This window comes from Urocitellus parryii, chromosome 3 (genome assembly GCF_045843805.1).
Source record: "Urocitellus parryii isolate mUroPar1 chromosome 3, mUroPar1.hap1, whole genome shotgun sequence".
Taxonomy (NCBI): Eukaryota; Metazoa; Chordata; class Mammalia; order Rodentia; family Sciuridae; genus Urocitellus; species Urocitellus parryii.
Window position 1 is genome coordinate 66,230,561 of NC_135533.1, and position 13,915 is coordinate 66,244,475.

Sequence of the window (13,915 nt, forward strand, 5' to 3'; positions counted from 1 at the left end):
TTTTCATATTAAGCAATAGTATTAGCTAATGTTTATTGAGTCCTTCCTAAGGGCCTACCACTATGCTAACCCTTTACATAAATGATGGCTTGAGAAGAAACAATAGATTGCATTCCTTGATTGATCTTGTAAACCTAGCACCATTCTTATTATTTATATGTACAACAAATTTAATCTTCACAAAAAACCTATGAGGTAGATATCATTATTGCCGTCCCAATTTTAGAGACAAGAGAACTGAGGCTCAGAAATTTAAGCAACATTTATAAAATCTCATAGCTATGCAGGCCAAGCAAGGATATTTTTCTGTCTCATAATCCACTTAAAGACTTAAAATATCTTACTGAAATATCTGTTTGTGTGAGTTCCACTCTTGAGATTACCGGCTTCTCAAGTAATCATCCAATTGTTACTTAATCTTCTATTCCCAGTACTAAATGCATGGTAGATATTAAACATTTTTGTGAATTGAAAAGTATTTTTAATTGTGGGCTTTATAACATAAAATATCCAAAAGCAATTCTAATTTCACAAAATTAAGCAAGTGATTAGATATCCTTATGAATTTCTGGTTGAATAACATATATGCAAAGATACAAACCAAAGAGCAAGAATTTTACTTGGCTTATATTCTTCTGAAACCACAAAAATGTTAAGAAATTTTCTTTCTAAATAATCATCAGTAATGAATATTTTGTTAGATCATTATAGAGGCCATTTTTGATAAATAATGGAGTTTCCATTTCTATAGTTCTTGTTCTGACTTTACTTTTGATCAAAATCTAGTCCTGACTTTTCTGATATTTGAACACTATCTGTAGTCTTTGGCCTCTTCTTCTTCGTAGAACTGCAAATACTTTAGCAATAACTTTGGGAAATCACAACTTTTGCTGACATTTATAATAATAATTGTACCAGGAAAGAAAATTTTTAGTTTGTGCTCTCTTATTATATGAGTTCTTCTAACCATGGCAGACTACCTTAATAAATACCTCTGAGAATATAAGTGGATTTCAAAGTAAAATATACTAACTCTACTTTGAACATTAATTAGATTATACTTCAGCTTTAACATATTATTTGGTAGCTAATAATATAAACCTTTCTCATAGCCCTACCTACTCATTCTGCCCACACCTCCAGGCAAATAAATAAATAAACAAAACCCCATAAGATCTTATTTGTGTAATTATACATATGTATACTTATTTAATTAAAAAATGATGTTATAAAAACCAATGTAAGGTCACATACTGTCAAGTTTTAATGCTAAAGCTTGATTGGCTGAAGAGAGCCATTTTGACATCAGAAATAGATAAAAAAAATAGAATCATTTACTTCTAAGCCATAACTAACTTTTGTTTGCAGTTTTACATATTCTAGATTCTCTAAACAATCTTTACGTGTGCCAATATCAGTCATAATTGCCATAAAAACTGAATTCTATTTTCAAACTTAATTTATATGTTAAACGTTATGATAGAAGCCCATTGTTTGGATCTGGAATGTTTCCAAAGTCTCCTTTGTTTAGTGGAGTGGCTTTTTGGAAAGGATCACTTCATGAGGGTTCTGGCATCATCAGTAGATTAATCCATTGAGAGCTGTATGGACTACTGGAAGGTAGCCTCTAGATGGAGGACGTAGGTCACTGGGGGTGTTTGTTGGAAGGGTTTACCTTCTCTCTGGTTGTTTTCCCTCTCTCTCTTTCTCTGCTTCCTGACTGCCATGAGTTGAGCAGTTTTCCTGTGCCCTGCATATGTGCAATGATATTCTGCCTCATGTCCATTCCAGACCAAAAGAGCAAGTAGGCCATGGATTGAAATCACGAATCAAAATAAATATATCCTCCTTTAAATTCTCAGTTATTTTGCTCTCAACAACAAAAAGCTGACTAACACATGTGTTATACAACATAGACTATTATATTTGAAAACGACGTATGTATGGAAGTCATTAGGGAAATATATCCATTTTTAAGTGAAACTAAAATCCAGCCCAATGTATCTTTAAAAGGTGTCGTATTAATAACAAAACTAAGCTGAGTCATAGGCATTATGGTTTAGAATGTAAAATAGAATGGATAACGAAATACTCAATATTATTTGAGTCACTAACCTATCAGGTGGTAGCACTCATCTTTTAACACTAAAATTGCAAATCACAATGAAAATTTTTTTCCAAGAAGGATTATACACAAACATTCTTGTGAAATGGGATCTTCATTGGTTTAAATGGAAAAAAAAAATGCCTGACAAAAGCGATAATAAACCAAAGAAAATTGAGTTTTTCAGTGGAGTAATGCTAGGATTACATAGAAAAGAGTAATTCGTTAGTGCAAGGTTGCCCACAATTGGGACCAGAATGGGCAACTTCCTCTGTACTGTTATTTTGAGGGAAACAGCATGATTCTATTTCTATTTTACCAGAATATGGCCTCCTGCTTCCTGAACTTCTTTTGTCATCACTTTTAAAGAATTAAGGCATTTCTAACAAGCAGTTAGCAAATACCTCACCCCCCAAACTAAAACAGTTGCTGTCACCATCAACAATAAAGGAGAGAATGAGACCATAGTTAATTGAGACAATCGGGACCTCATATCCGGGTCTCATGTAGCATTGAGTTGTGAGGTTATGAGTAGCACTATTAGTCACTAGAAAAGGCACAAGAAAAAAACCTAAAAGAGGGATAAAGGGATGCAAAAGACAAAAATTGCCCAAGTTAAAAATTGTACTAATAATCAATTCAATACAACATTAATAGTAGATTATATTTTATGTAAGATTTTATATTAGAGTATTTTATTGTACATTTTACTTTTCCTTCACAGCACTTGCTATGGATTTTTTTTTTTTTTTTTTTTTTTTGTACAGGGGATTGAACCCAGGGGCACTTAACTAGTGAGCCACATCCCCAGCCCTATTTTGTATTTTCTTTAGAGACAGGGCCTCACTGAACTATTTATCGCCTCACTAAGTGGCTGAGGCTGCCTTTGAATTTGTGATCCTCTTGCCTCAGCCTCCTTAGCCACTGGGATTACAGGTTTAATCATTTAACTGTTTCCACTCCAAATTCTGAAAGACACACACACACACACACACACACACACACACACACACACACCAGCAATTAAAGGTCTTGAGGAAATAAGATGTCACTATTCTTTTACTATTTTATTACCAACATCTGACTTGGGGCTTGATACATAAAAACTGATCTTTAAACATTTAGTGAATGAACATAAGTGAAAGGATAAACTATGATGATCCCATATTGTATTTAAAAGAGTTGGCTAATGGCTTTGTGGCCTTCTTTTGATGTTATATAATATTTCTTAAGTTATTTGATTCTGTCTGGGAAAATTCAGGAATCATTATGGAAGGAAGAGAGTAGTTGCCAAGTTGTAGTATACTTTAGGCCTACTGTTAAATGCCATGGACTAAAATGTAAATAATTACTGAGGCCCGAGTTATTTGTCATGGGTTGGGTAATGTTAACTATGTAAGACCATAGATATTTTAATTCTTGCTTATGAGATGCCATGGCTTTTATGAAAACAAGATTCTATAAAGTCAAGAAGCCATTTTTCCTCATTTTAAATATTATTGTGCTGGTAGTCAGAATTCAACCACTGGATCAGAATCCAGAACCACAGAGGTAATGGTTTGAGCTCCAAGAGCTTTAACTCACGTGCTCCTAGTTATAAGTGGATATATGTTGAAAGCCAGCAATATGTGGAAAAGAAATTTTGGTTCAATGATTGTTTACTTTGGGCTAAAAATGAATACCACAGCTGGATTCTTTCTACATCATTTTTTTTCTCCCTCATTTGACCATTGCATTTGAGAATAAAGACACTGAATTGCTAAAGAGCATTGTGGAAAGTTAGATTTGACATTTCCCTATTCTGAAAGACCAGATAGGGCTTCCCTTAGTTCTCTTCTGTTCCTCCCCCCCTTGTTTATTCCCCATTTTAGGAAATCTTTCACCTATGATATGATCACATTTTACCTCTGTAGAAGGACATACTTAGGTCTCACTCCATCCATGACGAGATGCATTCTCCCATGACATCTGCTACTATAGCAATGGAAACATAATTTACTTTGTACCCCAAGTTAGAATTCCACAAAAGCAAGCACAGCAATGGCTGGCACAATGAATAAAAACCTTAGGCAAATCTTAGCTTTTACTACTAGATTCCATGACCTGAACTTGTCAATTTCATTACAGAAGTTTTTTTTTTTTTTTTTTTTTTTCAGGAAAACACATGTTTTATATCCATTCTAACATTATTTCTGCTTACGAAGCTTAGAACCAGCTTACTTATGTCTGTGTTAAATGGACATGACTGACAAATGTTTTCCAACTTAAAGGCTTATTTATCTAACTAATTACTGTTATTTATACTAAGGATTTTAGCACCTCACAATGATATTGTTTTGAGTTTTAAAAAGCAAGCAGTCACCCCTAACAAAAAACTGAAGATTGCATTTACACTTTAGTTCCCTAGACTAGCTTTTGGTCATTTTTATGGGGGGCAAACAAAATTGATAGGAATTTTTAAATAATTAGTCAATATGATAGTGAATAAAATACTGGGCATATTTTACTGCTTAACATACAGACCATATCTTTCTACACTCCCACCTAAGCATATCACAAGATGCATTATTACTAGATGGCTGAAAAGCTAGTAAAAAGTTCTTAATTTACAAAAAAAGGCCACAACAATTAGTGAAAAAGTAGGTTGGGGACATAAGCCCAACTGTAGTATCATTTCTGATATGCAAATTCTAATGCTCAGTCTACTGTTGATGAATCCATAAGTTTTTTATTAACCAAGGGAATGTTAAAGTGGGCACCATTGGGTCCATATATGTTGTTAGAATTTTCTGATTGCATTAAAATGTTTATTTTCCTTCTGTGTTTATTCTGAATACAGTCTTCATGTCTCTAAGACTAAAAATGCAGTCAATTATTGTTATAGGGTCAGGCATGGTGGCCCACAACTATAATCCTACCAACTCAGGAGGTTGAGGTTGGCAAGTTTGAGGCCAGTGTGGGAACTTACGGAGACCCTGTCTCAACACAAAAAGCTCAAGAAAGGACTGGGATGTAACTCTGTGGTAGTGTACCCAGGTTCAATTTTCAGTGCTAGAAAAAATTATTCTCATAAATATTTGCTATAGCAGGAATACATGTATAATAGTTAAAATTATAAATTTAGATTCTTTTTCATATGAATACTATCTTTTGTTTGGAAAGACACTTTTTCTTTTTCTAGGCTATGCAAGGATAAGGCAAGAATTACAGTTTGAAACAGAAGCTACAATTACTCTTAAATAAATATCTAAGCAACTGGTAGTTTTATTTCCTTTACAGTCTAAAGAGGAGCCAAGTGGTGTTTCAGGATTTCTGTCACTTTTAATGGCTTTTGAAAAAATAGACAGTGAGCTATTCCAGCCATCCTCTTAATGTGTTCCAGTGCTAGAAATTAGTCTAACATGTAAAACTGTTCACTAAGCTTAACTTAATTATGCTTCTGTAGTTGAAGATTTTGAATTACTCTGCATCTGTAAAATGTTTTCCACTGATATAATTACATCTGTTTTCATAGCATTTATTGATACCAGATACTTTCATCATAAAATGCTTAGGTCATAATTAAATTTTCCAATAATTATTAAATAATAATAATGTGACAATTTTTGAAATGAAAGCTTAAAGCTTTTTTTGAAGGGTGTACACACACATACACATATGTATATGAAGGAATAAAAGTAAGATGAGCCATATGATTTTTACCCAGCAATATACAACCTAGGCCAAATTTATATAAGTGTGTGTATATTCACACATATGTATTCCTGTGCTAAGAACTACTAAGTGCTTTAGAGTTTGGATTTACACACATAGAGTTACAAAGTAATTCAGTCACCTATTACAGAGATAATTTGTGTGGGCTTAGCTATGTATTTATAGATAACAATGTAGGTAAGGTCATGTGTTAATAAGAATAAGAATTTTCTAGTCATTTTTTATAATCAGAATAGAAGTTTTCAATCATTGAAGTCATTCACAAATCCTGATGAGTAGCAATAGAATCCCTTGTGGACCATTTTTTCCCTAAGGTCAATTATATGCTTTATGAAAAAGAGTAGAGCTGTGCATATTTGGGCTCCTAATCATATTTTCCATTCATAAATTGTTTGTAAGGCTATCAAGCAGGTAAATGAATAAATAGGTCACAATTTATCTAGTATTCTATAAATGTTAGTAAAGAATACAAGTTAATCTCTCTTCAGATATGGTTCCTCTTTATGAATCATTATACACAAAAATATCCTTTTCAGTTTGAATTGATATACCAGAATAGCACAAATTGGGTGCTTCAAGCAACAAACATTGATTGCTCACAGTTCTTTGAAGTTGGAATTTCAAGGTCCATTAGAGTTGGAATCTTGGGGAGGGCCCGCCACCCAGTTTCCAGACACTGTTCCATCCTTCAATCCTCACATGTTGGAAAGCAGAAAGAAGGAAACAGGATCTTTCATGTCTGTTTGTAAGAGCACTAGTCCCACTCATGAAAATGTCACCCTCATGATCTAATTATCTTAGACCCCTCTGCCAAATACCATCACACTGGGGATTAGGATTCGACATTCAGATTTTGGGGAGATATATTCAGTTCACAACAGAGAACTGTTTGTTCTTCATGCTTATTTGCCAAAGGGAAAAATTCTAGTTTTTGTATTTTCATATTGTACAAATTATAAAACATTATTAATAGAGATAATTAAAGCAAGAAAAGTGTAGGGATCATACAAAAAAATAGAGCTAAAAATTGATAGCATAAAAAACTAGAGATTTGAACAATGCTATCTTTCAAAGACTGAAGGAAGATGGTAAAATTAAGTCTGGCTTATAATTGTAACTTTTCGATATTAGGAGACAAAGTGAGATATGTAGTTGGGCTTGGGGGAAAGTGAAAAGTGGGGAAGAAAGAATGCATGCACTTAAACCTTAAAATCAGAAAGCCACTGAACTCTTTGGTAGGTATTCAGTCATGGATTAAAATATGTGTTTCCTAAAGCAAGAATACAAACATATATATAGCTCATAAAAATTGCAGAAGAGGGGGATTTTGAAACATTATTTTGAATAAGATGTTTTAAAATGGAAGGAAATAAATTGAAATTTAATATCTTAATTTAAGCTGAACAGTGAGTTACATGGCATTGATCTTGGCTATTAATTTTGAATCCTAGTAATTTTGGTTTGTTTTGAAGAATTTGAAATATTTTTTAGTGAGTATAATGATGCCTAGTCACTTGTTATTTTGCCACATATTTATACAAGTGAGTAAAGAACCAAAGCTGAGCAGTTGTGTTGTTAATCTGCTGAAGAACAAATTTTTTTCCTCTAAATTTTACAGGAACCTTCTGCAATTGGATTCTAGCAATTTATATTTCAAGAGCAAATAAATAATAGAAACATTGTACTATTATTCTCCAAATTTTGAGTTAAGCAACATGTGTTTGTTGGGTCTTAGGTGCCTTCAGGTTTAAGGAAAAAGATTGTGCATTATGAGCAATATTAGGAGTCTTAAACCTGGTTGATGAAAGTACAATTCTACTGAGTACAGCCTCCCGACTTATATTTCCCCTACAATCAAGACAATACCATATGAAATGGGAAGTATGGTGCTCACTGTGATGACATGAGAGAGATGCTTCATATGAAAACCAGTTCATACCATATCTAGAAAAAGAAATAAAGCTGAGTAGTACAAACATGGCAAATACATGAAATGACCAGGGATTCCTGTGGGCTTTTCAGGAATTATAGTAAACCAGATTTCAAAAGCCATTTTCTTCTATCTTATCCTCCATATAAATCTTAGAATCATCACTCTAGAGAGTAAGAAGAAACAAAGAATGTGTGATCCAATTTCTTTATGTTGCATGTTAGAAACCAAAGAATTATAGCTTGTGAAACATTAGAGTAGATTTTAATTTTTCCTGAAAATATCAAAAAATGCATTTCAATTACATGAGTCTTGGTTATAGAAGTGAACACTTGAGTTAGCAGAGTCTCAATTGAAGTTCAGGTTTTAGGTGTAACTCAGGTGATACTGTGCCTCTCAATTTATCTGTGGAGCAGATCCTTGGTTGTTGTTTCAACTTTCTAAACTACTATGTATTAATACTTGTGTAAAATACAAAAAAAAATTAATAGATAAATGATTAGGTAAATTTGGGTTCAATGTTTCTAACATTTTTTATCTGTCTTTTACAGGTCAGTAAAAATTTGTGGATAACATATTATAATATATAAAGCACTGATTTGAGAAAATGGAATAGCAGTGATATTTTGGAAAATACAAAAAAATTATGTGCTACTGAAACTAATGGCACACAAAGAAATTTGAGACTTTGTTTAAATACCTTAACTGCACAGGCATAGTATCATTGCAGCACACCTTCATGCAAATTTGTGTTATAGTAGGTGCTTTCATTATATTCTAAACCTCAGTTTCCTATACACTGTCAAATGTCCATAATGATTTTTCTGGTCCAATAAGAATTTTTTGAGGTTTAAATGAAGTAATCATGTACAGAACTCAATGCTGTGGATAATAAATAATGGAGTTGTAGGCCAGAGGGGATCTGATTTCAGGGAGTCCCAACAAATCAAGTCCAGCCACTCACTGCAGAAACTAAATGTAAAAATAAATGATGAAAAACAGGGAGGATATTTCTTTAATACAGCTATATGGAAAAATCTAGGGGGATCAAGTGTCCTTGGCACTGTCTTTGGGGATACTGACAAGGGATTTGGGCTGAAATAGGAAAGGAACAGAGTGAAGGAGATGTTAGAAGAAGCATGCATATTGCTGCAGTCTTGGTCAAAATGTTATCTGGTTGATAACTATCTCAGGATTGGCCAAGCAGTATCTTGCCCTGGATAAGAGTTGCTGTTGCCTCGAGGGAAGTTTCAACTCTTGTCAAAGATGTTTTTCCCTCTAACCTGTTGTTCCTGGAATCCAAGGTGATCACAGGAGAGAATGACTCAGAGCAAAGGAGATAGATGCAAAATGCATATAGAGATGCCAAGCTTTTATTCTGCTTTTAGTTACCCAATGGGCATTTCCAGACTTCTGCAGAACCAAGTGAAAAGAGTCCTTTTAGCAAAATCAGTTTCTAAGTCCTGTTACCCTAGTATTTTCATTGCTGAGTATATTTCTTGCTGCTCTATTTTTTTCGTGTGTCATCCTCAGTTTCTCTCTTAGTACATCTGTGCATATGTGACAAATACATTACTCTTATTATGCATTTATTTGAGGAGTGAATTTTAACAAAAATCTAGTCAATGCTTGCTCCCACAGTGAATTCCAAATTACCCATGCAATCTAAATCTCTATTTACCACACATAGTTGCTAAAGTGTCTTGAATTCTTTTGAGCTCAGCCTTTAGAACGATTAAGTGGTAGATATCAGATTTTGCAGCACCCCTTCCAGAATAACATTTATGAGTGGTACTCTCCATTGTTTATTTTACATCTGAGTGTATGCTTTGACACAAGTATCAGAAATCCTTTGGGACAACAAGGCCTCACTTTTGGTTGAGGGCACAGTAAGTATTCATGATGAACCCTTAGAGATAACGGTGTGGCTCCAAAAGAGGTGCTTCCTAATGCTATGCTAAAGGACTTTGAATCAGTGCTTAAGGAAGCTCTTCTTTAAATGGGTTGGTTAAGACTGCTTGCCATAAGAAAGTAATTAAAAAAAAATAACTATGAGTAAAAGGCATAAATATCAGTAGAACAAATGTAGTAGGAAGTAGGAGGAAGGAAGGGGAAAGAGAAGTATTGGTGACTGAATTAGAATAAGATATATCCCATGCCTATATAATTATATCCAAATATATTCTACTGTCATGTACAATTAAAAGAACCAATTAAAAAAAAGACACGTTTGCTAATTTAAAAAGTCAGCTGGAATGTTACCATATGCTATCCTATAGAGATTAAATTATATAAGTCCAGTGATGACATGGAAGACCCCTCAATTATCTCCAAATAATTGCTGTAAACTGCTACTACTGAGAGTCTGATCACAGAATCCTACTATTAGCCATCACTACTGATGGAGCCACCACCACTGACTGTGGATTGATTCTACCAGAAAGTTGCTAATGTTAAGTGGAACTGCAAGCAATGCTGTTAAAGATTCCCATTCCATTTGTTCTCATATAACAGCTCCTCTTCCCCTTTACCCCACTGCTTTGTGAACCCTGCTGAAGTTCTCAGATCTGGAGCTCCATGGTCTTTGTTTTCAGACCATCAGCACTTAGTCTAGAGACTAAAACATAATAGATGATAAATGGACTTTTAAAAAAGGAGAGGAGGAAGTCAACAAGGTAGACAAGTAGAAAGAAAGGGAGGGAGGGAACAAGGGAAGGAGACAAAGAAAAGCTCTAAAAGGAAATAAAGAAAAATTAGTTGATGGAAGCCATCACAGATTAGCAAATAGATTGCTAGGTTTTAGGAAATCTGGAAACTAAAGAATCCTTTCCTTGTTACCTTTCAGTGTTTTGTGTTAGGGTATACTGAGTATACATAGTTTGTTGAAGATAATGGGTAGGGGTAAAAGAAAAAGAGTAATTGTTGAATTTTCATGTAGTATCTCAATGTGAAGAAAAATAATATTATTCACTAGTAAATCTGATAATATTCGAAGTTCAGAACTTGTGGGGTCCATAATGAAAATCTGAATCATAGTTTTTCTTATACTCTTGGTAGATGGCTTGACTTGGGAAGTTTTACAGAAACTCTTTGAAAATTCTGAAAAAAATATCACAGAATCAGATTCTTGCCTAAGTTATCTTTGTTCATGTAGAAGAGAAATATTGTGGCAGCAACTTGTCAAGACTGTTTTATAGGAAAAAAACATTGTGGCTCAACTCTATAAATTTCAGTGTGGACACAAAGTATGGGACGATCAAAGAGAAAGCATGCTTGTAAGAGAGACCAACAAAAATAAAAGGATGCAGTAAAACAGTGATAAATGTAGAATTTATTTCAAAGTTCAGCCAAGGTACATGTCATTTGAAGAGCCTGAAGCAACTAAAGTCTTCAATATTTCCAAGATACTTCAGAGCATTACAATGTGTGGACTTCACTTAAACAAACAAGTCTTGAATTCATGATACTGATAGTGTTGTGATAACACACAAAAGTCACTTTAAAATATGTAGGAGAAAAGTAACCTTGTAGAACTCCCAGCAAGCCCAGGCAGTCACTGGAAAACTTATAAAATTGTGTTGGTTAGGACACTGCTCACCTCTTGATTGATTTGATGCCTGACTGTGACCCAAAGCCATTTATCAGGAGAAAGTAGGCAGAGATAATGAGTATGTATCTAAGAGATGGATAGGGCTTGTAAAATGCTGGTTTCACAGGATAGTAAAGTGTGTGGGTATCAATTGTGTTAGCTGGTATTCTAACCACCCTTAGAATTAGGAGAGTGGCCTAAGAAAGACTTAATGATCAGCACCTTTCTCAATTTATAAGGTGGCTTAGATTGCTCATTAATCAAAGTATGCACACATAAGCAAAAGAAACAGCTCACCAGATTTCATTCTTTTAGATTCATGGAGGTGGGGTTTAAGTAGAAAACATACCTTGGCTCCTAATGTTCTTTTTAAAAATAGGATCATTAATAAAAATAAAATGGCTGCATACATTTGATATGATATAATTTTCTATAAGTTTTACTATAAAATTTCATACATTGGAACATTTTTAAAAAATACATGATTTGGGGTCACACTATAGATACACCCATATAAATAAACATGTATATTTACTTATTTGAATTTTCAGTTCCTTCTTCCACCTTCTCTTCTTTGGGGTCTCTCCCTTCTCCCAAGCATAGGCTCTTCCTCATACTATCTCATTACTACCATTTATTCCCCCTAAACATTTATCTTTCTTCTTTTTGTCTCAGACAGTGCATCCTCAAGCCACCTTTATGGAGTCCTGGCATCTTGGCCCCATGTGTCTCATACAACATACTGTGTAAAACACTTTCATATCATCCAATTTCATTTCCCAGTCTGATAGTTATGGAACACACATTGTTTTTCTACCCTTGACAATTTTAGAAAAGGAAGAACTGGGTTTTTTTTTTTATTCCATTGACCATTTTTGCAAAGGTAAATTATGTCTTTTACATACTCTCTCACACACAACCATGGTTTCTCATATCGTGTATGTTTTATAAATTTTGTTGGATGTCTGCATTATTGATTTTTTTTTGTCAACCCTCTGTCAGATGTGTATCTTCCTGAGTGTTTCATGGTTGTGAGTGGAACTGAGGCTACTTTTCTCCGTCTTTTTAGTATGTGATGTAGTCACATTCCATACTCCTCTCCTCTAAAATCCATACTTTGTGGTAGTTTTAATCCTTCTTGTTATAAGTGTCTTCTATTCTCTGGAGTTGTGTATCTCACACCCTTCATGACCACATTGCTTGAACCATACTTTCAGATCTTGCCTCTCAGTTGAAGAGGAAGCAGTATGCATCATTTCACAGAAAAGGACTCTTGACAAATTATATTAGTCTGCTCTGAGATTTCTTACTTTTGTTTCACTCAGTATCTCTTAACTAGATAGATCAATGGATAAGCCCCCTATCAGTCAACTGAAGCTTAATCATGCTCCAGACATGCTTTAAGTCAGGAATTATTTTCAATTGCCTGTGCCCAGCCAATTGACAGCTACCATTTGTTGAGTCCCATTGAGCAGTGCTCACCAAGTTTTAAAAGGGACATTTTGCTCTTTTGCATTCACAGATGGAGATGTAAGGCTTAGAGAGATGATTTAACTTGCCATGAAACACTAGCAGCTGGTATATTTATATCTGTTGATTTAAAAATGATCCACCACAACACGTGGAATCTGGTTCTCTAGTGTAGCAGACAAGGTGCCTTGTACTTCATTAGAACTGAGGAACAAGCTTTGAGGTTGTCAAAATTATGTCTTTCCCTTATGGTATTCCTGACCACTGTGCCTGTCCTAGTCACAAAAATGAACAACTTTAAACTAAATTCTTTCGATTTTGGCTAGACTTTCTACTTTCTCCAGGCAAGCTTTAACGCTAAAGCCCAAACTTGGTAGGTAGGAAACTCTGTTCCTAGTTTAGATTTTACCTGTTATTTCTACAACTATATCACTACTCAAGCCTTAACTAGTAACACAAGCTGGTGACTGAGGTCAGGTTTACTTTAGATAGATAAGAATTACACTTACCAGCCTACAAGGTTGGTAACTGAGTATCAACTACAGCAGCCATATTCCCTTTATGCACCTCACTCATCAGATTAGATAGTGTTTACATGAGCACCTAACTGCTGCTCTTCAAAGCATCTCTCTTTAGCCAGAAAAGCCAGTTGGGTTCTAGCATGATACATAAACCTTGATCCAGAACCTGATCCCACTCTTTCCTTTTCATGAGAATCCCTGACTCCCTCTCACTAAAACATAATTATAGACTTAATGATCTAATATAGTCCCTGTTATGGAATTTTACTAAGACCTCATTCCAAAAGAATAAAGTTCTAGTGGAGAGATTTTCAGTAACAATGGACTATTGGAAAGGGCATTTTGAAGCTGAACCGGTTACTAGTAGTTACTTACTATTAATCCCATCCATATTAGTATGATTCTAATCTTGATGATGCGATATATGATCTTTAAGTTTACTTTTTTTTCTCTTTTGCCCTTGTAAATATGGAATCTCTATCGATGTTAATGCTGCCTGGGAATGACAGAGGCAAGTCTTCAGGGGATTTTTTTTTTCCATTGGGCTTTTAATTTTCCTAGTCTTACAAATTTGTTTTGTTTTACAT